The sequence below is a fragment of the Corvus kubaryi genome, unplaced genomic scaffold (genome assembly GCF_017639235.1).
Source record: "Corvus kubaryi isolate FWS band 111438036 unplaced genomic scaffold, C.kubaryi_AGA036_p1.0 136, whole genome shotgun sequence".
In the NCBI taxonomy this organism is placed as follows: Eukaryota; Metazoa; Chordata; class Aves; order Passeriformes; family Corvidae; genus Corvus; species Corvus kubaryi.
The window spans coordinates 2,126,626-2,153,169 of NW_024580670.1; the positions used below are offsets into that span (position 1 = coordinate 2,126,626).

The following is a 26,544-nucleotide window of genomic DNA, read 5'->3' on the forward strand; positions in this document are numbered from 1 at the left end:
TTATTCTGACTTGGTGCCTCCCACTGGTTTGTTTTCAAACTAGCACAACATCAAAATGTGATTTATTCATAGGGAAAAAAAGCCATTACGAACATTTCAGTTCATCAAGTGCCAAGTGCCGAGTGTCCCCTCTGATAGGAGCACGGCACATCTGCAATAATTACTGGGGAGAGATTAGCAACCTTTCCATGCTCCAGTGGCCTCATGGAGTGTTGGTTTAGTGCATCCAAGTGCAGGAAAAGGATTGAATTCCCTGCTGTTTGCTGCAGACAGCCAATTACCAACTACCTGCACACTTGATGCTCCCGACCTTGCCCAGAACAAGATCGGAGCTGATGGACTGAGTCACTCTCAAATGATAAAACTTTGCAGCAAAAAGCCAGGCAACTGCTCCCTCCAAAGAGCATTAGGAAGTGGGATTATTGTAATTAGCCTCTTAAACCTGTACTATTTGCTTTTAATCCCTCTATCCCACTCACTCTGGCTCTACTGAAAATGAGGGAAAGTATCACAAATAATTTCTTTAAATGCACCAAAAAAACCCCCCCAAAAACCCCCCCAAAAAACCTCAAACAAACAAACCAAAATCAAACAACAAAAAACCAAATGAAAACAAACACCAACAAGAAAACGAACAGCAAGCAAAAACCCCATGTAAAGCAAAATTTACTTTTCACCAGCCAGAAGTTTTAACATTTCCAAATAACCAAATTCACACTCAGTGCCAAATTAACCCATAGTTTCAGCCTAAAGCGGCCCAAAATATCGTCACTTCTCCCCCCCCAGATAAACGTTGTTATTAATGTCTGGTGCAGGCTGTGCTTCTGCTCCAAGCAGATGGGAGCTGTGTGGGCTGCTGGGATATCTTTGAGCATATTATCTCCACAAGTCCTTCATTAGCTTCAGGACCGAGTATTTAAAGCCAGGCATTCAGGAAAAGCAGTCAAAGAAAACACACTATTTCTGGTTTTCACAGCTGATGGGCTTTGTTTGTAAAAATGAGTTGGAATAACTTTCCATGGAAACACTCTCTCCCCGTTTCTCATTCCCCTCCTGTCAAAAGCCTTCTAAACAGAAGTTATTATGGCTTGTATAATTTGTGGCTTCCAAAATCCCTCAAGGTGAACGCAGAAAATTTATTTCTGTTTAACATTACGTGACAGTGCCTTTTGTGAGCAGCATTTCTGAAAGAAGGCTGCCTCAAATGAATAAAAACAATACCAACAAATCCTTCAGGAGAGGTTCCAACTACACCTGAAGTTATTGTGGTCGGGTTTTATGTAAAAACAGGTTTATGATGCCTTCTGGGGTTTCTTACATTCCTCAAAAACACACAGAACAAGGAGAGGGATTATTTCCATATCCACAGATTTTGATTTCGGGGTTAATCTTCCAAACTCTGCACTCCAAACCTGCATTCCTTGTTCAGCAGAGGCAGGACACGGGGCTGGGGCTCAGCAGAAGGCACTGTTCTCTCCCCTGGGCAAAGACATCCCAAAATCCTGGACAGGGTGGCCATGGGGACAATGCCCAAAGTCCACAGGGTCCCTCACTCCACGTTCTGACACAAATCCCAGCAGAGCATGAGGGATGTTATGGATTTATGGGAACAAATACACGGCACCAAGCCCAAACCTCCTGAACGAGGCAGGGAAGCACAGCCTGGGTTGCTCTTCCAAAGATTTCATCACTCCTAGGACAGGGTTAGATGGGATATTGGGAAGGAATCCTTCCCTGGGAGGGTGGGGAAGGACTGGGATGGAATTCCCAGAGAAGCTGGGGCTGCCCCTGGATCCCTGGCAGTGCCCAAGGCCGGGTTGGACATTGGGGCTTGGAGCAGCCTGGGACAGTGGGAGGTGTCCCTGATCTTTGAGTTCCCTTCCAACCCAAACCATTCTGTGATTCTAAGACCCAAATTTTCCCTTAAAGCTGCATGAACTAATAAAGCTTGACTCTATTAATTTCTATAAATAAAAATATTCCTAAAATGCACAGAAAAATTTACCTCACGTGGGGTTTTGAACCTCCATAAAGGTACAAGGAAAGTGTTAATCCCCCTTTTTCCTTAAATGATAATCCTGCTCCTGGTGGATTCTTTTGCTGAGATTGCATCTCACTTGCCTGAGGTATTAAACCAAGGTAATTTTTGTACCCATGGGGTATTCATTGATCAGATTTGGTGCTGATACCTTTGAGTTGCTTCACTTGGAAAAAAAAGGCTTCTTTTAGGAAAAAGTTATTAAAATGTGACTACAAATAACTAGGGGAAAAAAAAAAGCCACCTAAAGGTATCAATAGGTCTAATACAACAAAATTCAGTGACATCTGGAAATCAAATTAGGGTAATTCAACAGCCTAAACCTAAAATTGCTGTATCCAGCAATTCCTGCTTTTCCCATTCCTTTATTTGCAATCATTTAGAAGGGCCCCTAATGAAAAAAGGCCAAAAGAAAAGTACTTTTAATTCCACAAAATAAAGTCCAGTAAGTTATTTTGCTCTCTTTTATTCCTGATCCACATAAAATAATTGCTTGTGTTTATTGAGGCCGTGGTAATGGAGAAAATAATTTGTGCAAAATTCATTAACAAACTGCTTTGCTGGGCTGGCATGGCCACCTCAAATGACCACCACAGACTGTCAGGGAGAGGGGAAGAAAGATAACAGCCAAATAAAATCCTTAATTTTAATGAATCCATCACATTAAGGCCTCTATTTGACTACTAAGGGGCTTTTATATATTTTAATATTAAAGAGCACACTGAAATAAAAGGGGAAAATCTCCCAGTAACGAGACACAGGCACCGCTGGGCAGCTCAGCCCTGGTGTAATTCCAGTGTAATTCCTGAACTTTACTGGAATAAACACATGCACTTAGCAATATATTATGTAAATCTACTTCTTGATATCAAGAGTGGTGCAGCTGCTGGCCCAGGTTAATTATCTTTATACAATTTATAGAATTAGATCATCTCTTGGATAAAAAAAGCACTGCAAATTCCCAGGACAACAGGATTTCATCAGTTGTTTTTCTTAAATGAACACTGGATCTTCCTCAGCTGGAGGAAGGTTTTTCCAAGGCAGAAAGGAATTTTTAATCCATTTTTAGTGTTTCTTCCTGCCAGAGGGTTGTTACTTATTTATTTTTTTAACAGGATTTGTGATTGCTCAATTAGCAGGGAAATAATGAATGATAACCAATAGAAATTGTTCACTGCTACGAAAAATTGAATCAGGAATAAGTGATCTAGAAAGAGAGGTCACTGAGTCATTTTGAATAAGTACATTTGAGATAATTGTTATGTGCTTTGAAGACATTCCGAGAAAAAGAGGCAAAATTAATCAGATACATTAAATTATGAATTATTAACTCAGCTCTATTAAACATCAAATAGAAAAGCTCTTTAAGATTAACCATGTTTTTGGAAATTCTACTAGCTACAGAAAAGATTTCTGTGATTTGAAACTGATTTTTATTTACAACTGAAATACAGGAAAGGCCCTCAGGGGCGAGGGACACTTCCCAGAGGTGTTGGGTCCATTTATGGACAGGGTTCACCCTGACAGAAACAGAAATCCCTTAATCCATTCACACCCAACCTTCTCAGGCTTAGCTGGGGAGGTCACAGAAAACAAAATCCATGAGGAACTAAAGCCAGAGGTATCCAAGAAACTCCCAGTTTTCCAAGCACTGGAGATCTGGTTTGAAGAATTATTTGATGAATCTGTCAATCCCTAAGTGAGGAGGAGCAGCTCCCATTGCTGCATTCACCTCGAAATCAACCCAGCATTTCTGTTTCCCACCTCTCACAATGCCCTGGGTATTTCAGGGGGCCGATGGAAGCTTTTTTAAAGGACAAATTCCCCAGCAAAATCAGCCTTTGCATGGAGTGATGTCAGAGCTCCTCATGAAGCAAGTGGCTGTGGCCTTGATTTAAGTCAATAATGCTGAACGAATAAAGGCTGTTGCTGGCTGCTGATGTTCCCTGGCTAATAAACATTTCTGCTGTCATCTCCTGAGCCACCACCCCACCCCAGAACTCAGCAGGGTGAAAGGCAAGGCCTTGTTCCTGGTCTGGGGGGTTTGACCCCACCCAGGGAAGGTTCTGCTGCAGATCCTGGGTGGAATGCTGGTCCTTGGGTCCATCCCAAGGAAGCTTTGCTGCTGTCCCTGCTGGAGCACGGCTCACCTTGGTGATGCTACTGCCGCCCCTCAGGATCTACAGAACCCACCTGCCTTCTGTCTCCAGCTGCTTTACAGGACTACAGCAATTCCAGATTTGCCCAAAGTTACGCACTGCAGGTTTTGTGAGTCCCTTAAGAGCCATATTTCACCAAGAATAAAGTTTCTAGTGATTAAAATGGCCACTTTTCCTTACTTATTTCATTTCTAGGAGTCTGTGGCACAGGAAGCAGACTCAGGAGCAGCACCAGTGCCTGCCCCAGGGGCTCCACAGGCACCTTTCCATATGGAAGCCCTTCAGCAAACATGCCTGGAAGCTTTCTCTTTCAGGGTTCAGAGATAACTCCTTCCCTCACCTCCCTGCTGGTTCACTCGGGCATTAAGGAATAGAACCGGATTTGGGTCCTTGCTTCCAGCTCTGGAGTCCCGTGTGGAGCACAGGGCAGGGATGGGAGTGGCTGCACAGCACCAAGGCTGCTGCAAACCTGCAGCGGTTCCTGATGCCTTTGGATGATTCTGACAGGATTTTGTTCTTGGCCAGCTCATCACATAATTACAAATTAGTGAATCTCTTGATATCAGAGGATTGCTTCATAAATTAGGTCACTGTCGTTCATCATTATCGTTTCTTTACCCAACACATCTCATCCTTTGATCCATTCTCATCTCCACCCTGCACCATTAACACTCACTCTCCATCACTGCCCTGATACGCTGAATAACAAAGTTCAACATTCACCAAGCCAGGAAAATTCACTTTCTTCATTCTCCTCATTAGCAGGTGCATGTTAATAAGCAACAGCAGCAAACCTTCCAAAAACTCTCCTTTTACAGAGAGGGGTTTGCCTTGCAACTGAAGCTTACCCTGGATAAGGCACCTCTTTCCTGCTCATCAGGTAATCCCAGTTTTTTATCCGCCACACTTTTCCCCTAAACATGTGCTCCAGTTATTCTGCACCATTCCCTGCTTTACAACCTCCAAACACTTCCAGCAAAAGCTGCTCTGGAAGCTGCTCTCAGCCAACCAAAGGAGATTGAAAGGAAAGTAATCCTGGACTGAGCCAGGAGACCAACCAGCCATCCCTGAGTTTCTCACATCCACAAAGCCAATTTACAGGCCCAAATCCACCCATGCACTTGAGAAGTTCATTGATGGATAATTCCAAGCCTGATGGAATTAGGGAGGCAGCAAAGTTACCCAGCTCTGCTCTGGGTGACAGCAAACAATTCCTGACAACTGCGGAAGCTGCACACGCAGGTGAGGACCAAACGTAGAACAAAACACCTTAAAATGATTTCCTGTGCCTTTTCCATGCCTGGATTATCATCCTGATATCTCCAAGAGGAGGGAACGTGGTTGGGAGAAGGATGACCCACCCCAGATGATCCATCCCAGGGCCACTGAGGGCAGCCAAGGACACAAACCCACTCCAGTTTGAGCCCTGGTCCTCTGCAAATGCAAACCACAAAACCACACATCAGCCATTTGAAAACCCACATATTTTACACAGATACCTTGGAAAACACTGCCAGAATGCCAAATTTCCGTTGACAGCTGCTCCTGGTTACCACCTCGTGCACTCAGACATCCCTGGTACCACTCTTGAGTGACTCTGCCTCATCTGAGCTACAGCAGCCTGAAACATCAGCTCTCAACTCCTTAACTGGGATTTGTTTCATTGCTGGAATTGGATCAGCTCTAAAACCTTTTCTCCAGGACCACCACAGCTGCTTCTTCACAGAGTTCTCTTGGAATTAACTACAAAAATACAGATCCTGCTGCATTTCTATTCTATTTATGTTTTGGGTAGACAGGGCAATAGAAACCACAGCTCCTTCATTCTTTTGTAATTAAAAGAAACCACTTTCATTTACATTCCACCATGGTGGGGACATTTATTCCTGCCTTGTGTTCACCTTAAAAATGGGCTTCTTCCAAGTTATTATCACTGACTCTGAACCTTGGGTCTACCAAAGCAAGAAACAAACCTCCAAATCCTAAAAAGCTTTGGAAAGTATTTCCCAGCCAGCATTTCCCTCTCCGTGGTTTAGTGTGTTATCCATCCCCTGCATTGCAAGGATAAAATAAATGCAATCTCAGTGGCTCGTTATGAGAAGAACTCAGGAATTTGGGGTAGTTTTGTGGACAAAATACCTAATTTCCATTTCTTCTAAGTCTAATGAAATGGCTGAAGTTTTCTGACACTGCCCCTGAATTATATAATCCTCGAGAAGACATTAACAGCTGCTCTAAAAATCTAATTAAATTTTAGAGCGCTGGTAATGCAGCCATAAGGCCCATGTAAGCCATTATCTACATTAATAAAAATTAAAGTCAAACAATACCTACACAGTAATAATGTACCTGCATTCAAGGTCACTTTAATTCCCTTACTCCCATTTTTTTCTTTATTGTTGCTGTAACTATTATTAATATGTATTCAAAATTTCAAATATAGGTATATTTGTTCCCCTGAATGGTTTACCTAATACAAAATATTGAGACAGGAATTAACTAATTTATCTTAATTGTTTATTTTCTCCCTTTCTCCACAATATAAACTCCTATTTTTAGCACAGAAAAGGGCAAGAAACTGCAACAACCTACAGGGATTTTATTAGGTACCTAAATGAAAATCTAGAATGGAACAACACAGGCACAACTCATCTCAAATCCAATTCTTCTCTTGCATGGAAGACCAGAAAAAGAAAAAAATGGATGCTGTAGAAGGGGAAAAGGAAAAAAATCAGAAAAATTATCTAAGGACAGTATTTTATTTGTATCCAATTATTTTTCTCCACAAATTCCAAGAAACTGATTTTGTTTTCCTCCATTGGCAAATATTACTGTGCATTTATATAACTCCTACCCAGGTGTGTTGGAAGTGACAGAACAAATAGCAAATATAATTCTGGAGCAGTTCCTTGAAAACTGGGCACTGATTTCACTGAAACTTTGCTTGAATTTCTTTGGAAAGACTGAAAACTGTTGGAAAAGCAGAACGGACAACTCCAAGCAGGATCATCTGCATTGCTTCCAAACCCTTCTGGAAAGGTTTTAAGTTCCTTCAAAATTTGGAAATGCATTTTAAGAATCAAATAACATCAAAATGCCCCTAATTATGCTATATACAAATACACAGCATCTCAACAGTGACTTAAATAAAAGGGGGAAAAGGAATATTTTTGCATGAGGTGAAGTATTCAACTCCAAGCTCTCCATGAAGAAAAAGGGATCAGGCAGGGGGGTCCCAACTTTCCTTTCCCAACAGCTGTAACAGCACCAGCTGTGCAGGTGCCCAAAGAGTGGAAACAGCTCCTAAATGGGAACAAAATATTCCAAAACACCCAGATTTCCATTAAAATTCTCATCACTGAGACACACAAATTGTTTACAGAGTGCTGATTAAAACCTCAAGGGTTTTCCATGAAAATATTTGTAAATTAGGTGAATAAATTATTCAGGGGTCATTATTGAGATTAAACATTCTCCCAGAACATTCTCGGAGCAGAACACTGTTAGTTCTTCTCACTGATTATTTCAGCGCTGTCACAGCACACAAACCTCCCAAATTCTGTTTGGCTCACAGAGCTTCAGCCTTCACCTGTGGAATATTTCTTGGGAATACACAATCCTCATGTTAAGTCCCTAGAAAGCCCATCAGACCTTAAATTCCTTTTTCTCCTGTCCAAGACCATTCACCAGCAGCTCAAGAAAAAGATCAAGGTGGCTTCTGTGCTCGTGTCTCCTCTCTTAATGACCTCCAAATACTCAGATCTTGCACCTCAAGTGATAAAAGAGACTTCAAACACGGGTTAGGAAGTGAGATGGATGGGAATGCTCTGCTTTTCTTCCTCCAGTCCAGCTCAGGGAGCGGGATGTTACCCAGGCAGATGTTGTTTCCAAGAATTAATAATTCCCATTTATTTTTAAAGCAGGCTCATACTCCTGGACACAAGTTCCCCATCAGACACTCTCCATTCAAACAGAGAAAGGATGAACAGGGCAACTCTCGGGATACATTTGGGTATCACCCAGGATAAACTTTGTGAGAGTCTGTTGTCTTATTCCTCCCTGATTTCCATATCTAATCCCTGCTGGCAGCTGGGGAAATAAGAATCCCTCCCTCACTTATTCACCATGAGAACCTCACTTCGTGTTGCTGCAGAGTGGAGTGAAAATGCTCCAGGGATGGAGCAAAGAGCAGGAAAGAAAAAGAGCTCAAGGATGGCATTTTTTGTTCTGGGATGGTTCGTTCAGCCCTAGCAAAAATGCCACTTCCCACACCGGCTTCCAACTATTTTTAGGCCCCGTATAAAATGCAGTTTGCACACCCAGCCGATCTCTGCTCCCTTGCATATCCTCCCCTCCTGTTTTGCTTTCCTGAAGTGATAATTTGCAGGAGCTCATAAACAACCCCAAATATCAGCTCACCAGGGAAAATACATCCTCTGCTTTGCTGTTCCCGTCAGTTTAAAGGAAATTAGTTAAACCACACAACAGCTTTTACAGCCCCAAGACTTTCTGCACTTAGAGAGAAAAAATCTGCCAGCTTTATTTCCTCCAGGCAGTCATTTCACCTCTGGGCATGTTAAGGAAACAATTTTTATGCCGACAGTGAAAAACTGTTTGTTTTTAAGCAGCAGTTCACAGGAAAGATGCCATGAACTTCGTTTAACAATGCTAAAACTGCTTTATTCATTCAAAACTTTTGACAGCCAGGCATAAGGAAGTTTAATTTTTTATTTACTTCGATTTATTGTTTCTCTTGAAGCCAACTCGTCGCTGCACCATTTCATTTTTAAGTATGAGAAGCACCACTTAAGCACCACACAGGGAGTTTGTAAAATCATCATTTAGCTCTGAATTTTGTCTCTCCAAATTCCTTCCCTACTTCAAAAACTCAGTGGAGGGGAGAGGAGGACGGATGGTTGGGAGCAGGGGATCACTAAGGCCGACAGAAACCTCAGGCTGCTGTTACAAATTAAACCATTTCTTGCACCATTTCCTCCTCTCTTTAGGATGGGCCACCCCAGTAGCCAGAAAAGAGCCCATAAATCAACTCCAGGAAGTGGAGAGGTCTCCAAAATAACATTTTCTCTGTGTTGTACTGGTAGTTTGTCATTTATATTTCCACTGTCTTGTAAGTTAGGCAAATAAATTGCTTCAGCTGCTCATCGGAAGGAAACATTTAAATAAAAATTGTATTTCACGTGGTGCCTGCACTTGTGACTTAACCCCGTTCAGCTTAACGGAGGGTTAGCCTTTAATTTCTTTAGGCTTTAGAGAGAACATCAAACAGAAAATAAACCCTGTGTTATGGACTTCAGGGATGCAGCCCTGAACAGCTGAGTACCTGGGAGGACACCCAAAATCTTATTTACATGTCACGACTCTCTCAGCCCTCTGTTAGCCAGGTAAGAAGTGAAATATGAAATATCTTACACACGGACATATCATTTTCACAATTTGCTCCCCAGCTCTCCCTGAGACTCCTGAAGTTCCCAGCAAGACACAGAAAACATGGGAGTTTCTCTTTTTTTAAGGCTCTGGCTGTGGTGCTGCTCAGGCCAGGTGAGCACAGCTGCATTCTGCAACCCCCAGCCACAACAGCTGAGCAGAATTTTGGAAAGAAAATGTGATTTCCATCCTCAGGAATCAAATCTTAAATATGTGAGTGCACTTTATTGCATCTTAATTGATAATTTCATTTACCTGCTGCTAGAAGATCTTCCTAAAAGCCTTTTCCCCTCTGGCAACAGGCACAGAAAAGTCCAGGAAAAAGAAAGGGAATGTTCTCCTTCTTCACAGGCTCATTTCCCAACCAGCTTTCCTCAAAGGACTGCAAGGCATTAAACAATGCACTCAGGGTCTGAGACCTCTTCAGGCTACAGAAGAGCTGGGGGCCTCAGGGCACAGAAATCAAAGATTTTTAAGCAGAAACCTGTAAGAATCACAATATTTTACCAGTTTTGTGTGTTTTATTGCTTCTCAGTTGCTCTGACAGTCTCATCTAGCCACTGCCACAGGCCATCTCTATCAACGATTGATCTCTGCCTCCCTTCCAACCTTAGGGGAAAATCTGGAGAGCTGGACAGAGTATTTACTTTTATTTTATATAATAACAAGGCTTTCTCTAAAAATCTCTCTGTGTTGAACACCACACGTGTGACCCAGCTCATTTGTTGATGTTTAATATTCTCCTCTCTCACTGAATGTAACCAGGGGAGGAACACACAAGTGCAGAGGAGAAGAATACAAAACAACCCAGGCCTGTCAGCCTGAGCCCCGGGGGTCTTGAGAGATGACAAAACCCTTTATCAGCTCCACCAATGCAGAAGACAAACCCCACCCATCTCCGCCTCTCCTGGCTGCCCACTCGGGGAGATCCCTGCACTGCTTCAAGCAGTGCCTTGAAAATTCACTGTTAAATAACAGCTCTGAAAGATCATTTTGATTTGGAAATGCCATGATGAGAGACGCTGAAGGGACTGCTGAGGGCGTGGTTATGATTTGTATGTTTGGGAAACACAGGGAAGTTGTGGGCTCGGCTTCTTGTTTCCAAAGACACAGAAACCCAAGGCATTAACAAATCTCATGGACCAGGGGGAAAGAAGAGAATAAGGAATATAAAAAAAAACCTAAAGAAAAGAACAGTAAGAAAATTGACATTCCTGAGCAAGCACCGTTCTCTGCCTGCCGTGGGGGATGCTTTGAGCAAACACCTCTGCCTCCATCAAGGGTTTTTCTCCACACACAGCCCAACATAACCCTGATGTTACCAGTCCTCACCTGTGCCACTGTGGGACCAACCCACGGACTGATAACCTGCAGCTCTCTGCCTCACTGACCAACCATTCCCTTCTCAGAGATCATTTCACATCCTGCCCCTCCTTGGTGGCTTCATTCACACAAACAGCTCCAAGCGCATCTCTTAATGCTGAACATGCCAGGGATAAAATTCTCCTTTACAACATTGGTTCTCTGTGGATCCTCAAAACGATCCTTTAATAAATCTGCCCCCAAAAGGGAAGGGCAGCTCGTTCTCAGGGCAGCAAACCAGATGAGCACAGAAATAAGTTATGAAAAGCTGTAAATTTGGTTGATCATCATCAGGGATCGGGTGTGGATAGTAATCACTGCTGGAAGAGACTTTCAGGGCAGGTGTGAGGGGATGGTGAAGGCATTCAGGAGTTATTATGAACCAAAGGGAAATGAGGAAAGAAACTGCTGTGACAAGTCCCCAGGTGGAAATCAAAGGCTTTGGAGCAGGACACGATTTCCACACATTCCCACAACGTTCCATGAGAAGGTGTCTCCAGCCCCCCTGGGAAGATCCCCACTGCAGTGATCTCTGGCACGCCCAGCAGCTGGGCAGCTTTATCCTCCTTTTTCCATCACCAATGGAAGCCCAAAAAAACCACACAATCATAGCTCCAAACTAAGGAAGAGCTGAACTTCGATTTGATGAACTTTTTTTAAGGATTCTTTGGAAAAATCCCAAGGATCCGGCTATCACATCTCAAACTGACACCACTGCACAACAGTGAAAAGAGGAGAATATCTGTGGGCAAAGCATCAAGTTTTGTAACCACGAGGATCTCAGAAATATTTATTCTCACTTGAAAATTGGCAAGGATTTTGACTGCATAAATGATTTGCTGGTTTACACTCGAGGGAGCAGGTGTGCTCACAAAGAAAAAGAGAAAAAGATGAAAATAAGTTCTTCAAAGGAAAATGACAACACTTATCAAATTACTGGTAATGATCATTCTGGTCCTATCAGACTAAAAGTATACCAGATGCTGCAAGTCAGAAGCTGGTTAAGTAGAATTATCACCTGATTGCTCTACTTTGATATCCCCTGTCTTCCACACATTCCAGAGTCAAAGGGTTATTGTTAAAATAATTTGAAAAGGAAAATGAGGGGAAAAAAACCAAAGCTTAGAGTCTTACATTGCATTCTTAGTCCCTAAAGGAATGAAATCACCTATTTTGGAAGGTTTCTACCTTCAAATGCACAATTAAATTGTAAAGCTCAGCACCTTGCGAGACCATTATGTAAACAACATTTAAGAGTGACTCCTAGGCTAATATTAGCTTTATTCTTGCACAAATGACCTATGGATTTCTTTCTTTTTACCCTGCTCACCACAAATGCCAAGCCTGCAGATCAATTTATTAACTTGCAGCCTTCACTTGAGTCCTTGTTTTGAGCCAAATGCTGTGAAGTTTTTACTACAATAAAAATATTCAATATTTTCCTCCTTCTGCAATGAGTAGTTTCTTTCAATTAGGAAACTTGCACTGAATTTGGTTAGAAAGATTTTACTTATGGGGCTTTCTCCTCTACAGCTGCAATAAAATAAGGTTTTTAAGCACCCACTGCAACCACCTCTATTTTAGGTACTTGCACCCAAACAGCCCACATAGAAATGGACATTTAATGAAACGAGACTTCAAACGAACGTGGCAGTTCTACACCACACAACAGATTTCTTCTCCCTGGGATTCCCAAAACCCCTTTGTTGACTGTGGGTTTCCCAAAAGCTCTGCTGTGTCTCCATCACCACATGCTGGGGTCACTTTGTCCTTCCCGTGGGACACCCGGAGCCAACTGTGCCCTACAAAGGAGGGAGCAGCTCTTGGGGGGGTTGAACCGCGCTGGGCATTAAGTGGGTCCCATCTGTCTGCTCTGAGTGCTCCAGGGCACAGCTCTCCAGATCCACTCATCTTGGGATGAATTTGGCAGCCCAACACTCCCACATTTCACATTTTCCAGCACCTACAGCAGCAGAAGGAGTCTGGTGGGCCAGACTGTGCAGTCAAGCAAAGAGATAAAGGTTATTTCCCCAAATTATGTAACTGGGCTCTGCATAAATAACCAGAGTTGTCTTCCCAAAGGGAGTACAAGGGAATATTTAAAGACAATTTTAAACTACAGGGTTTTTAAAACTAATTAAAAGTCTTGGACTTGATCTTGGAGGTCTTTTCCAACCTTAATAATTCTCTCTGTAAAAGTAAATATATACAGTGTGCTGAAAAATTACTTTGAGTTATAAATGAACCTTCCAAGATGACCAAATTGAACGTGCAGATCCTTCTCTCATCCAGCAATAACTTTTCAAAGCTGGCATTTACTGGCTGATGTTTTTTCAGGTTCATGCTAAACACTCTACAGCACAAAAAAACTTCCCACTGTGCTTTTAAAAATGCCTTCCCATCCACTTGATTCAAATCAACGTCTGGGTGAACATGATCAATGTTCATTAGAAGCTCTGCAGTGACAGGTACAGGAGTGGCACTCGGTGTTTGCACAGCGAAGCTCCCACAGCTGGAATGAATAAATGGAGCGTGTGTTTCCACACGCAGCTGACACCATCCATAACTCGGGGTTTGACACTTGGCTGCCCTTAGGAAGGAGATGTTTTTCAGAAATAGTTTATTTGCAGCAAAAAAAAAAAAAAATTACCAGAATAACCTTCTGAGTAAGGCAGCGTTGAAACAGACTTATGGAAGAAATGCCAGGCAGGAAATTCTTCTGAGTGGGAATGCTTGTGTGAGCTGGAAGCATACAAATCCATCAGAAATATTATATAAAAGCACATTTATGTCTTTCCTTCAGTAAGAATATGAAGACACAGGCACTGCTTTGGTGGGAGAGCATCCCACAGGAAACCCACCTGGACCAGCCAGTCCAAGCTCTCCCCCAGCCACCAGTTCTAGAACAGGAGAGAAAACCCAGGTTCTGCTCATCCCCTGCTAAAATCCCATCAAATCCCGGAAAATCACAGCATTCAGGACTGGATACACTTTCTAGGATATGATTTCCCGAATTATTACAGATGTGTGGATGTGGCACCCTTCTCCATGAGAGAAGGATCAATGCAAGCATTAGGATTGGTCTCAGAGAGAAAAATCCTTCTGGAGGGCTTCTCCAAAGGCATTTCAGGCTATCCCACAACCTCCTTCCCTGAATGATCCCTGCCCCTGAATTCCTCTAAAAAATGCTTTCAAGTTTTAATGTATTTTTATAAAATTTACCACTGAGGTAGATTTTGGGGTGACAAGTTTTCTCAGGGAGCATTTTTCTCTTTGATGAGATCAAAAGCATGAGGAAACCCTGGTAGGAATTTCCCAACAGTCTGCACAGTGGATTAGAAGAACTAGAAGGAATTTCTTTCCCATCAGCTCCAGCTATCACACTGCCAAGTTTCATTTTAGGGAGGAAGCAAAGCAGATCAAAACATGCACCAACAAGTTTCCTCTCACTACTCCTACATGAAAAACCAACTCAAACTGCTGTGACATCCCAATACAGCTTCTAATTGCAAAAATCCAAACAAACATGCAGAAAATGACCAATGTTTGGGATTTGCGAAGAGGATTTTCCCTTGAGCAAAGGGAAAGCAACCGTAACTTAGCAGGTGGGTTTTGCCATGGGGGTGTTGTGGAGACAGCAGGGGGAAACATCTCCTCCTCCCTGCAATAGCTGAAGGGAAAAGGTTTGATTTGTTATTTTCAGCCTTTCTGAAGTCTGACTGTCCATTTTATTAATCGAGTTTCTCTTAGGGCAGGTCTTGAAGGCCTTGCCTTCCCTCCCAGCTGAGCTTGGCACTGGGATGCTCTCGGTGGTCTCCCACCTCGTTACTTTGATCAGCAGCTGCAGACAGTGATTGCTGGTGATGGACAAACCCTGTGGGCTCTGTTTGGGCTCATGTCAGGCTGCTCAAACCCCTCTGGGCTTGAATCTCAGGAATGAAACTCCTTGGGGATACTTGGGAATGCATGAGACAGACAAATGTCTCTCCATCCTTGTGCTGCACTCTTGGGCTCGCTCCCAGCAAAAGGGAAGAACCTGGCTTGGAGGGAGAGGATGGATCCTGCCATGGACAGACACTGAACAGGATTATGTTCAGTCCTGGCCTTTAAAGGAAATGAAACTGATTTCCTTGGGTTTCATTTCATGTCTTCAGGTTTTTGATATATGACAAATACTGGCAACAACAAAGAAATAAGAAAAAGTAATCAGCTGGGAATTTGGTATTTCTTTTTTTCCCCTGCTGAAAATCCTTTAAGATGGTAAGATGGATGCACAATGTTTTTGATAAACTCCAAAACATCTTAAGTGGTTGATATCTGTGCAGAAACTGATTAAACTGCGTAATTGCCACATGCTCAACTATAAACTGTAATCACATGTAAGGACCAAGTTGAAACAAGTCTTTTGCTGACTTCTAATGATTTTTATTTAATTTTGAGCTGAATATGAAGGGATTTTCATAACTCAACCTCAGCATGCAGAGGGAGCATGTTCTCACTCACACCAAGTAGATACCCACACCCACAAATAGGGGTAAATCCATTCTTAACTCATTTCAATATATACATAATTCATGAGATGCAACTTTTTGTTGTATTTACAAGACCACCATGGCAGGGGGGTGAGTTAAAACTGATTCCCCAAGGTGGATAAAGCCAATCTTCCCTAGGCTGAGGATAAAAGGTGGGGCAGCAGCTGCTATAAATACCAACAGGCATTATTCTAAATCTTAATGCAAGAACACACTGAAGTATTTCACATCACACAGTAAATGGTTTGAAGATTGCAGACAAAGTAGTCAGGCTATGAATAACTGACAAGAGAGTCTCCAGATAAGCATGTAGAGTTAATTATGCCATACCCAGAAATAAATAAAAGCACCAGCTCCAATGTTCGTGAAGCAGCTGGTAATAAATAACAACTTGTAAACATTTTAATGCACTTATTCTGGTAAAATTAAAATCAATGTTCATGCAGCAATAGCTATTAAATAATACTTACTGGGGGAAAATCTGAGAAGCTTAAAATCCAGTACCTTGTGTGTCAGAAATGAAAGCACACAATGAGAAACAGCTGGAGCTCATAATTTATACCATTTTGAGGTCTTAAGGAAAAAGGCTGCCAAAAAATACCATGTACAGATATTTGGGGCAAATTGATCTCATAAAAAAAGGATTAGTGCGTGCGAAGAGTAATCAAATGCTTCATGTTGGATTACAATTCCACTTAATAAATCAAGCTACTTCTGCTCCTGAAAAGGTTCATTCTACACTCATTTGATTAGTTACACGAAAAATAAATCCCACACAGCAGCAGCAAAAGATAAATGCCTTGTCAAATAAATGCCACCATGAGTCCCTGTGAGCCCCTGACTGTGGATGAGATGCCAGCCCCACATCCCAGAAGAGTTTGGGAAGATCCCAGCTCAGCCAAGGTGCTTCTCATTACACACACTCAAGTTTTTATAGGAGCATTTTTAGAGATTCACTGGCCCAATCCTTGCCTTAACCTCACCTAGCACCAGCTCAGCGCCTTGGATACGAGTTTGTGCAACCACAGAATGGTTTGGGTTGGAAGGGACCTTAAGGACCATCAAGTTCCAACCCTCTGCTGCAACAGGGGCACCACATCCATCATCATCCTCATCAGAGATGAGAGCAGACACAACAGAAGATCTTCCAAATTTGGCTCAAGAGGGTCACTCTGAAGAGGATAAACCATCCAGCAAGGATTAATTTAATATCATTTTCTATTTTCACTGCCTGATGCGGTGAGCTCGGATGGATGTGATGCCATCCTCTCCTCACAGGATCAAATCTGAAGACAGTCTGCATTCTGGCCAGGCTGTTGCCAGCCTTGCCTGAAGAATGGAAAACTGCTCTGGAGCACAATCCCCTTGAAGCTTTACTTCAATATAATTGGGGACCTCTCTGTTCTCAGGGTAATTTTTCCTCACAAGAGATGTCAGCTACTCACTCTTGTTATTTTTCTCTGGACAACATCCTTGGGTGAGAACACGGCTGCACAGCGAAAAGGACAGGGAAAAGCAGGAACCAAGTTCCTTTTTGAAAAATAAAGATGAGTTTGTGCTCTGCCAATGGTCTGCTGTGCTCTGCCAGCTGAACCCAGCCCTTGCTGTGAATCATGGTAGCTCCCCGTTTCATTTTGACCTTTCCATCATTATGCAGCTTGATTAGCTCTCCAAGCCGACTGCTTTCATGTGAGAATGAAATCAGCTACTTAAAAGATAAAAGATGAAAGTGATCAAAGTTCTATTTCATATTCTCGGAACAGGCAGCTTTTAGAGAAGAAGTGCCACCAGCCTGACATCCCCGGGAAGTAAACACCTTTCGGTGCCGCAGGAAAGGACAAGTGAGCCTCTCCTCCAACACCTCTGGAAGGGCTTTTTGGAGGGATGATGTAGCTGAGAGACGGGAAACTCACAGCTGAGCTCCCTGTGTGCCTCCAAGGGATGTGCCAGGGCTCGGGGAGCGAGTGCCAGGTCACACCCACGCGAGGATTCAGCAGACGCTCCAAGGGTGGAGCAGGAGGAAGGAGCTGCACTTGCAGCACGCACAAGGGGTTGCAATCACAGATGCAAATTCAAGAAATGCAGCGGAGATCTGCTTAAGAGGCCTTCAGAAACACGCTGGGTAAGCACTTGCTGCACCCCTGTCCTTGGAGTACCCACAACCAACTTCCAGAGCCAGAGGGCTCCAAACATAGGATCAGAGTGACTCTCCTTGAACAACTGCCTCCCCATGCTCCCCTTCCAACACTGCCCTGAGCCACCAGAGCAAGGAGAGGCCAATCTCTCCAAGATTTCCACCCCAACAGAGGCACACAAAGAGAAATTGTGAGAAACATGCCCCAAACACAAACGTGCCAGAAATGCACCAGTTACTAGAACAAATTTTGGACTGATGCACATATCCACACGCACACAGATACAGGTGAGCTTTACCAATGTACTCATCTTTTCCCCCCACAAAAGCCACCAGAGGTGTGGAAGATGTGCCAGGAGGACAATGAAAGGAGAACAGGTGAGATGAAGCCCCTCGGTATCATCAGACATCACCCACAGCAGCCCACCTGGCGAAGAGAAAATGCCAGGAGTTCTGCCAAAAAAATCAATACACCCCACCCCTTCAAAAAAAATCCAATCAAACACAAAAAAAACCCCAAATCAAACCGAGATTTGCATTTGCTCACCACAAACCTTGCTGCCAATCTAGCACCAGAGCATCAAAGAGCAGGACAGGTTTTCCAAACCCCGGTGCAAACAGCCTTGTCTCCCAGCAAGTCAGGATTTAAAGCAAGCAGCATTTGCCAATGTAGGAACTAAGCAGCAGCAAACAGCTAAAATTCAGAGATAAAACATCTTTAAGTAATTATGGAATTTGTACTTGACTTGGGTGTTTCTGAGGCAGCAACATTGCAGCAGGCAGTGTCCCAACAGAGCCTTCAGCGTGGTGGAGACTCCACACTGGGCTCTGTCACTCACAATTATTTCGTTATTAAGCTTGATTAGCTCGCCTTGGTGATTAGAGAATATTTTGTGAGCATCACTTGAATCTGGACAATCCAGAGGCTGAAGAGGTGAAGCAGCAGAAGGAGGTGCAGGGAGGGAGCTGCTGCTGGCAGGAATCTGAGGGGATGCTGTGGCCACCAGGATCTGTCAGGGCTGGAGCAGAGCAGGAGAACAATCTTCTTTTTGTTTTTTTCCATCCTTCAGATTCTCTCACACCAACCCACAAGCCCAGAGACGAGCACTGAGAACTCCATGCACCTATTAGCTCTATTTATTACACAAAACCACAAGGATGCTTTAACAGTTCCCTTTCACTCCGCTTCCATTAGCAAAATATTGGCATGACTTCCTCTCCCAGTCCCTCCAACGACAATTACAAGATATCCTCCCCCGCCAAGTACTTCTGTTTTTTGAAAGTACATTTTCCTAATATTTAATTTATACATCATTTCCCACATGTATTAGTAATAAATGTTTCAAGGCGGCAGACAGGAATACAACAGGAAAGCATAATGCTTGCTGTTTACTAGGAGGCCTCATTAAAAAGACATCAAGAGCAAGGAAAATAAAAACAACCTTGTGAACCTCTGTAATTGGTCTCCAGAGAAACGTAACGCTGAGGACATCGATGCAGAAACGCCCCAGTGACTGGGAAAAAAAAAAATTCCAGTTCACTCAGCCTTTGGTACCCCTCAGTTCTTACACTGATTTTTTTATTATTAAAACACATTTTGGATTCTCCTTTAGCTGCAACAGCTCTGCCAGGTGTTGATGGGTTGATATTAAATACTTAAATAATCATTAATCCCTGCCACCCTTAATTATTTTTAAAGGACAGAATAACTAGAGGCATTTTCGTGGAGTTTAACTTTTTGCAAGGTCTCCTGTGGGGGATGTCTCCAGTACTGCCTGGTGGAGCCGGGTGTGTATTTTTTATCATCCCTCCTGTACTAAAATAAAGAGAACAAGTGCAATTACAGTGGCTAAATTTGTTGTTTTAACTTGCTGTTTGTAGAACAGAGCTGTTGCATCAGACACATTTTTAGCAAAATGATGGCTTAATCCCCCTTTGAAATGAAAGTTAATTTGACTGGCTTTGCCCCCAGTTAGGCTCAGCTGTCGCTCGCAAAGCTTAATTTTTAAACCAAGCCCAGCATAACCCCCCTATTACTGAGCAGCCTTCAAAATTCATATTTAAAGCCAACAGGTCCCAGCGGCTCCTTTCAGATCCTTCTGGGCTTCCCAGAAGACTCATGAAACTTGATTAAACTAAAAATTGCATTTCATTTTCCTGTTTTGTTTGCATTTAAATGGAGAAACTTGCAGCTGGATAATGGCCATATATTTCCTGTTGCACTTCCACTCCCAGCAATAAGTGTTTTGTCATGTTTTGTGCCGCTTAAAATATGAACTTCTTGCTCCAAATGCAGAATAAGACTGTGTAAACCTGAGACTACAGCAACACTTGCCCAGAATGTTTGACTGGTGGGATTTAACATCCATCTAAGCACATTTATTTGTAATGTTTTCACTTGGAGGTGCACTTGGTGACCCCCCAAGCACCCACTCTTCCCTCCTTGTTTCCCTTCCCTACCCCCAGCTCCCAGATTCAATTATAAAGCCCCTCAGATGCCAGATTTTACAGGAAAGCTTCAAAACCATTACTCAGCCAAACGCTGGCCGTGGTAAAGCTCAGACACATCATGAAAAGCCACCACCTTTTACCCAACCTGTGCTGATCCAACGAGGCTTTGCTCCATCACTGCTGAGCTCCATGTGAAGAATCCAACCCAATAAGGTTGGAAAAGACCTCCAAGACCATGAAGTGCATCCTTTGAACCCCCCATGCCCACTAACCACATTGGGAAGCGCCACACCCACTCATTTTCCAGGGAAAGTGATGCCACCACTTCCCTGGGCAGCCCATTCCAATGTTTGACCACTCTTTCCGTGATGAAATTTTTCCTAACATCCAACCGGAACCTCACCTGGCACAACCTGATGCTGTTTCCCCTTGCTGAATCTGTCCAGCCCATCCCAGAAAAGCCTTGGAACAGCAGCACCTCCAAGCCCAGCCCTCACCATTCCCCTCTCCTCTCCTCCACAGCCAGGCAGCTCCCACGGCATGCGAGGAGTGTGTGACATCCCTCAAATTCACAGCTCTTCAAGGAGAGAAAATTGCACCCCTAAAGGCACTGATGAGACAAAGCCACCCAAATTTGTTTTCATCCTTTTAAGAGGCCATAAAGTTTAGTGTTATTTATTGGCAGGTCTCGCTCTGCTGAAGGCTCAGCGACACACGGAGCGTTGGCACAAGGTGTTCCCTCTGATCCCCTTGCAACAGTTTTCCATTGCATTTTGGCACATTTTGGGGCAGTTTTGCCACAGTTTTTGTCAGTTTTTTACAGCTTCCCAATAAAGAAATGTATCTTTAACCTCCTCCCTATCCTCCTTGCCCTCAAGGGGCTTTTCCAGGTTTTTGAGACTCCAGCTCTGGTGATGCCCAGGCTACGGTGGCTGTCCCAGATGCTGCCAGGGCCAGCTCTTGCCAAGCCTCACTGCTCCAAACCCATGGAGGAGCAGCCCCTCAGCTGCCCCTCTCCATCTCCCTGTGCTCTCAACCCCATTTAGCACAGCATAGCCAAAACAGGAGTAAGGAAAAGAACTTAATTTCATCGGAAATACAATTTTTAATGGCCTTTGTGGCATTTGCTTGGGTGATGTGCTGAGTGCGAGTGTGGCTCCTGGGGAGGGCTGGGGAATTAATGCACTCCCTCTGTCCAGCAGGCAGAGATGAAGGAAGAGCCATGATTATTTTCAAATGTTAAGTATCAGCAGAGTGTGATTATGCAGTTAGTAATGAAGAAAAGCCTATTTCCCATTCCAGATGAAACAGACTGGGTGGCTTCTCCTCCTGCTCTGCTCCCTCATGTTTTACACCTGGCACTGAGGTGACACCACAATTCCCACCACTGCCCCCAGTCCAGAGCTTCCCACAAGTTCTTTTTTCAAAAATCACTCTAAAAATTCACTAACTATCCCAAATAATAGGGACTAGGGATAGGAAAGCTGTGACAGCTCCCCACACCAGCCCTGGCCTCACAAGCGCTTCCCCGGCCCAAGTTGTTAAATCTGTCACATGAGTGCATTTATGGCTTCATACAAACACACAGAGATAAGATAATTAACCATTTCCCACTGGAAATTGGTGATTTGCATGCATATTAAGGTTAAACGACAACAAAAAGGAATAAGAAAGTTAAGGGAAGGTTTCCAACTTTATTTTGCAGCATCACCAACCAAATTCCTTGCCTTTGGCACTAAAAAAAGAACCAGGGTAGGAATTGCCACACTTCATCTGACTTTTTTTAGACTAATTACGTTCCTGCAAGCAGAGTTGCTGAACTGCTCGTTCCTAACCCTGCCTTGTCTGGCGCATCAACAGATGGGAGCAAAATGACTTCTGTAAATCAGAGCCCCGTGACAGCGGAGAGATTATCTCGGTTCTGGGAAACAATCTCAGGTAAAGCTCACATTAGAATGTCGTTAGGATTTTGCCCTGAAATATTGCTTTCCATAAATTTTGCGGTGTAATGGTTCCTAAAAACTTCCATACAAAATGAGATCTAATCACTTCCTTCACACCCTCTTCTCATTTGTTTGTAAGTTCAAAAATAGTTTTAAAAATAGATGATGATATATCGCAAGAGACATTCCTTATTTTAATAACTTATCTTTACAGAGGCAGAACAGCGTTGCTGAACTACTAAAAGCGTTCCAATGAAATTTCAGAATTAGCAAAGTCCTGAAATATTTCAACTTTCCATTACACACCCTTAAATTTTGCAAGATGGGATTCAATTAAATCAGCTGCTGCCCTTGACTCTGCAACCGCCAAAGGCAGATTAAATCAGAGAAGGGCAAAGTTGTGAAAAGAACCTTTAGGACTACATCAAACGTGAAATCATTTAAGCCGAGACAAGAATACCCTTTTTTTGGCCAGTTAAATTAGGGGACAAGCTGAGGGTCTTCTAATACAGCTTCAAATAAATTAACACCTGGTTTAAGTGGTGCTGAAGTATCCACCTGGAGAGCTCTGTTATTTAGCAAATAAAATGTTACTTACAATAGCAGCTTCCTTGGTATTTGGCAAATGCTACCTTGCATCCATTCGAGCTCAATTTCAAGCCACCACAGATTCCTTCTGTTCTTCTACCACGAGCAGCTAAAACCTTTCCCTTTCATGCTCTTTGAGCTGCTGGTCTCTCTCACAGTGATGCAGCTTCAACATCACCAAGCCCTTGAGAAATCCACGTGTATTCATTGCTTTGAAATTATTGCAGAGGCAAAAAAAAAAAAAAAAAAGAAAAAAAGAAAAAAGAGAAAAAAACCCCAACCCACTTCCTTGCTTTGTGTTGTATTTCAGAGAGTTTAAATGGTCTAATATCCAATTCCTTCTCAACGTACCACAAAGTGCTAAATGGTAAGAATTGCATTACTGCCACTGCTTAGATCTTGGCTGATAAGGTGAGCCTTGTACATTTAAACCAACTTCTGAAAAAGCTGTTGCTATCCTGGTCTTGTAATTAATAATTCATGGGGCCAAATTACAGCTCGAGAAAGATACAGCCATTTTTACCAGTTCTTTCATTTTCCTCTGATTTATGTATGACTAAGTAGGAGACTGAGCAAAGGGAAAAAATTAAAACTTAACACTTCAGGTTGCAAATTAAACTGTTCTGTACTCGGAAAGGATGGATGGAGCAGGATATAAAAATACTTCTTGGGAGACAAGGACATGGAGAAAAATTCTGAGCATACATTAATTTTATGATATAAAAATAGCTTTTGCAGCTACTAAAATTGGAGATATTTAAAACTGGAAATATTTATCATTAATGGGACTTGAGTGCCCTGGGAGTGCAACACAACACATTAATATTTGTAACATCTTTACAACAGCCCTCCTTTCATGTTGCCCTTGATGAATGGACTCATTTTTCTGCCCCTTGTAGCTTTATCCTCTCATTGTTAAAGACATTTTTATTGATCCATGCACAGAACAAGATCCACCTGAAGACAAGGATCAGTAAAGGAATCCAATTTTGTTATTTTATCTCTTCCAGGGGAAAAAAAAAAGATGATTCAGAAAACGATTTCTTTCTCAATTTACCAAGCACCCCCTAAGCTGACGTTTTCAAAAGGGCCTAAAAGTCTTCTGCAGGATAAGGACACAGCGCAAAAAATCCCAAATAGAGGAGTAATTTACAGTTAGAGCAATATCCACGAGCTTTCAGAAGTTTTTAGTCTAATGTGGCTTTTTATTTAGAACATTTCATCCTGAAACACCAGCTGAGGAGATACTCATACTCAGAGGGGCTGTGGAATTCCTGGCTGTTGCATAACCCAAATAAAAACCTCAGAAAACCTTAATTAATGCAGCTAGACCATTTAATCTTTTTAAGAATAAAACATATTAAAAAAAAAATGGTGCCAAGAAGAAAGAAACTTATTGCTTTGGTTTTCAGGAAAATGTGTAAGGGTAAAATTTTCATAACTGTGGAAATAATTAGGTCTTAAATTGAAGTTGAGCTTCCTAAAAGCCTAAGTTACTTTGAAAATTGTTCATTCCGTATCACACATGATAATCTAACAGTTTTTCATTACCACTATCTAATTATATCTTACTTGAGCTCCAATATCTCCTGATAGGAAGTTATTTAAGCAGATAATACAGAGTTTTGGAGCTTCCCGTGGTTGGCCACATGACACAGAAATATTTACACCCACAAATTTCCTTCAATGCAAACAGCAGCTAAAAGGTATGGCAGCAGGTTGTCCTGCTGCAAAACAAAGTGATCCAAAGCACCCCAAAATGAAGCTTTTGGAAGACAACTCTAAGGATCTACCAGAGGCAATTGCTCCATGTGGTAATTCTGATGTTAATTTACTCCGCTTACCCTGAAGATGAGACCATGAGAACATTATTGTGAATACTGTGGAATGAGCTGGGATCTTTGAAGCCCAGCCAGTGCCACCCCCTGCCATGGGCAGGGACACCTCCCACTGTCCCAGGCTGCTCCAAGCCCCAATGTCCAGCCTGGCCTTGGGCACTGCCAGGGATCCAGGGGCAGCCACAGCTTCTCTGGGAATTCCATCCCAGCCCCTCACCACCTTCACAGGAAGAATTTCTTCCCAATATCCCATCCATCCCTGCAATTTCCCCTTGTCCTGTCACCTTGTAAATAGTCTCTCTCCATGTTTCTTGTCACCTCCCTTAAAGTACTGGGAAAGCTGCATTAATTGACTCTGAAGCTTCTCTCCTCCAGGCTGAAAAATCCCAATCTCTGAATCCTCTCAAAAGCTGGCTAATCACTGCTACTGGACTGACTAATATTTTTACTTTTCGTTTTTTATTTTCTACAGTGGATGGTGAAATCCTGCAGTGGGCTGTCCATAGAGTTTGTGGAGTCCTTGAAGATGCTCAAAACGGAAAAGTGTCTGAGCAACCTGTCCTGCTTGGAACAGGAAGATGGAGCAGATGACATCCACATTCCCTCCAGCAACATTGTTTTATGATTTTAACAGCAAAACAGGCATGAAAACACCAAATGTTAGAGTCTGGAAGTGGGAACGAGCAGAAGAAAAAGTGGATGCACACAGACACCCTCCTGGGTTAAAAAAAACCAAACCATCGAGACTTATTGTGAGCAGTTCATTCAAAGAACTTAAGTTATCTATTAGAGCGACTCTTTTGATAGCAAATCATTTGATTTGTTACTAAAAGGTACATTTCAAATGGAATTTGTTGACACTTAGAGGAGTCAACAACGTTCAGCACCTGGAAATATTCAGCACCCTGGGGCACTTCAGTGAAGTCCAATCAAGCTGTTCAATTAAATCCCAACATCGTGTTTGGCCAGTAAGGGACAGCCCTGCTCACACTGGAGAGCCGCTCCAGAGAGCTGCTGGGTGAGAGTTAATTTGCCACGATGCAGTTTGAAAATCAGCCCTGTTTACATTAATTCCTGAAGAATCTGGGACCTTGTTTGTGCCTCCTGGAAAGGCTCAAAGCGCAGTTTAATTGAAAGCTCTGATGGAGAGGAACGGCAGGAGGGGAACGGCCGCGCTTCCTAACGCGGAGACACCACAGAAACCCCTCCTTCACTGAGCTCCAGCGACCTGAGCCTCAAGCGCTCCAATCCAAGGTGAATTTAGATGCAGGATTGTAGCAAGGGCTGTTCCTTGTCGCTGACAGTTTTGTTTATTCCCTGTTTTTCCTGCGGATAATCACGGCACCCGGCGCTCCCAGCGCACGCCGAGGGCGGCCGCGCTCACGCTTCTCACATGGCCCTGGTTAGAAGCTTTGCAAGTGTGCTTAGCCCCACTCACTGGGATGGAAGGTGCAGAAAAGATCACTGGAAAGGCCCTGCTGACTGCTTTAAGAGCCTCTGATAAGCCTTCAATTAGATCAGCCTGTACAAACACCCTGTGCCTCGGGCTGTGCAGGATTTCTTAACCCACCAGTCCCAAAGAACCCCCCCCTCAAGCTGAGCTTTCCTAGGCCAGACACACAGTCTGGGTGTTCAAAACAAACGTTTCAACAGCAAAAGCACTTTTTCCAAAGCCCAGTGAGCTCCCAAGAAGCTCCTGAGCAGCCCAGAAACCTCTTGACAGCACCCTCCACTCTGCTGAAGCACCTCTGAATATTTCTGCTGTCATCCAGTTATTTTAATTTATCCCAAAGTCTTAAAAGCCAGCAGTAAAAACGAACAAGGCTCTCAGCATGAAAAAGCACATCCTAAATAACATACACAATGTATGTAAATACCAGTGCCCTAAAACAAGTTCAGTAGCTTAAAGGTATTGCCACCAATCACACCATTAAAACTGCAGTTTAAAATGCCATCAGAAACTTCTGGAAATAGAATTTTGTACTTTCTGCAACTGTTGTGACAAAGTTCTGATCATTTTGAAATGAATTATTATTTAAGTTTAATAAAAATCC

The 26,544-nt window shown here is 43.0% G+C and overlaps 1 protein-coding gene across 3 annotated transcripts in view; it reads right to left on the bottom strand.

Moving 5' to 3' along the window:
* The window catches only part of CNTN4 (contactin 4), a 271,916-nt gene that overhangs the window by 156,096 nt on the left and 89,276 nt on the right, over positions 1-26,544 (bottom strand). The window contains exon 3 of one of the 3 annotated variants that reach the window (XM_042013617.1): positions 9,898-10,024. The exons of the other annotated variants lie outside the window; for them this stretch is intronic. The gene's annotated coding sequence lies outside the window, so the exon portion shown is untranslated. The remainder of the gene's footprint in view (positions 1-9,897; positions 10,025-26,544) is intronic. 3 annotated transcript variants of the gene reach the window in all.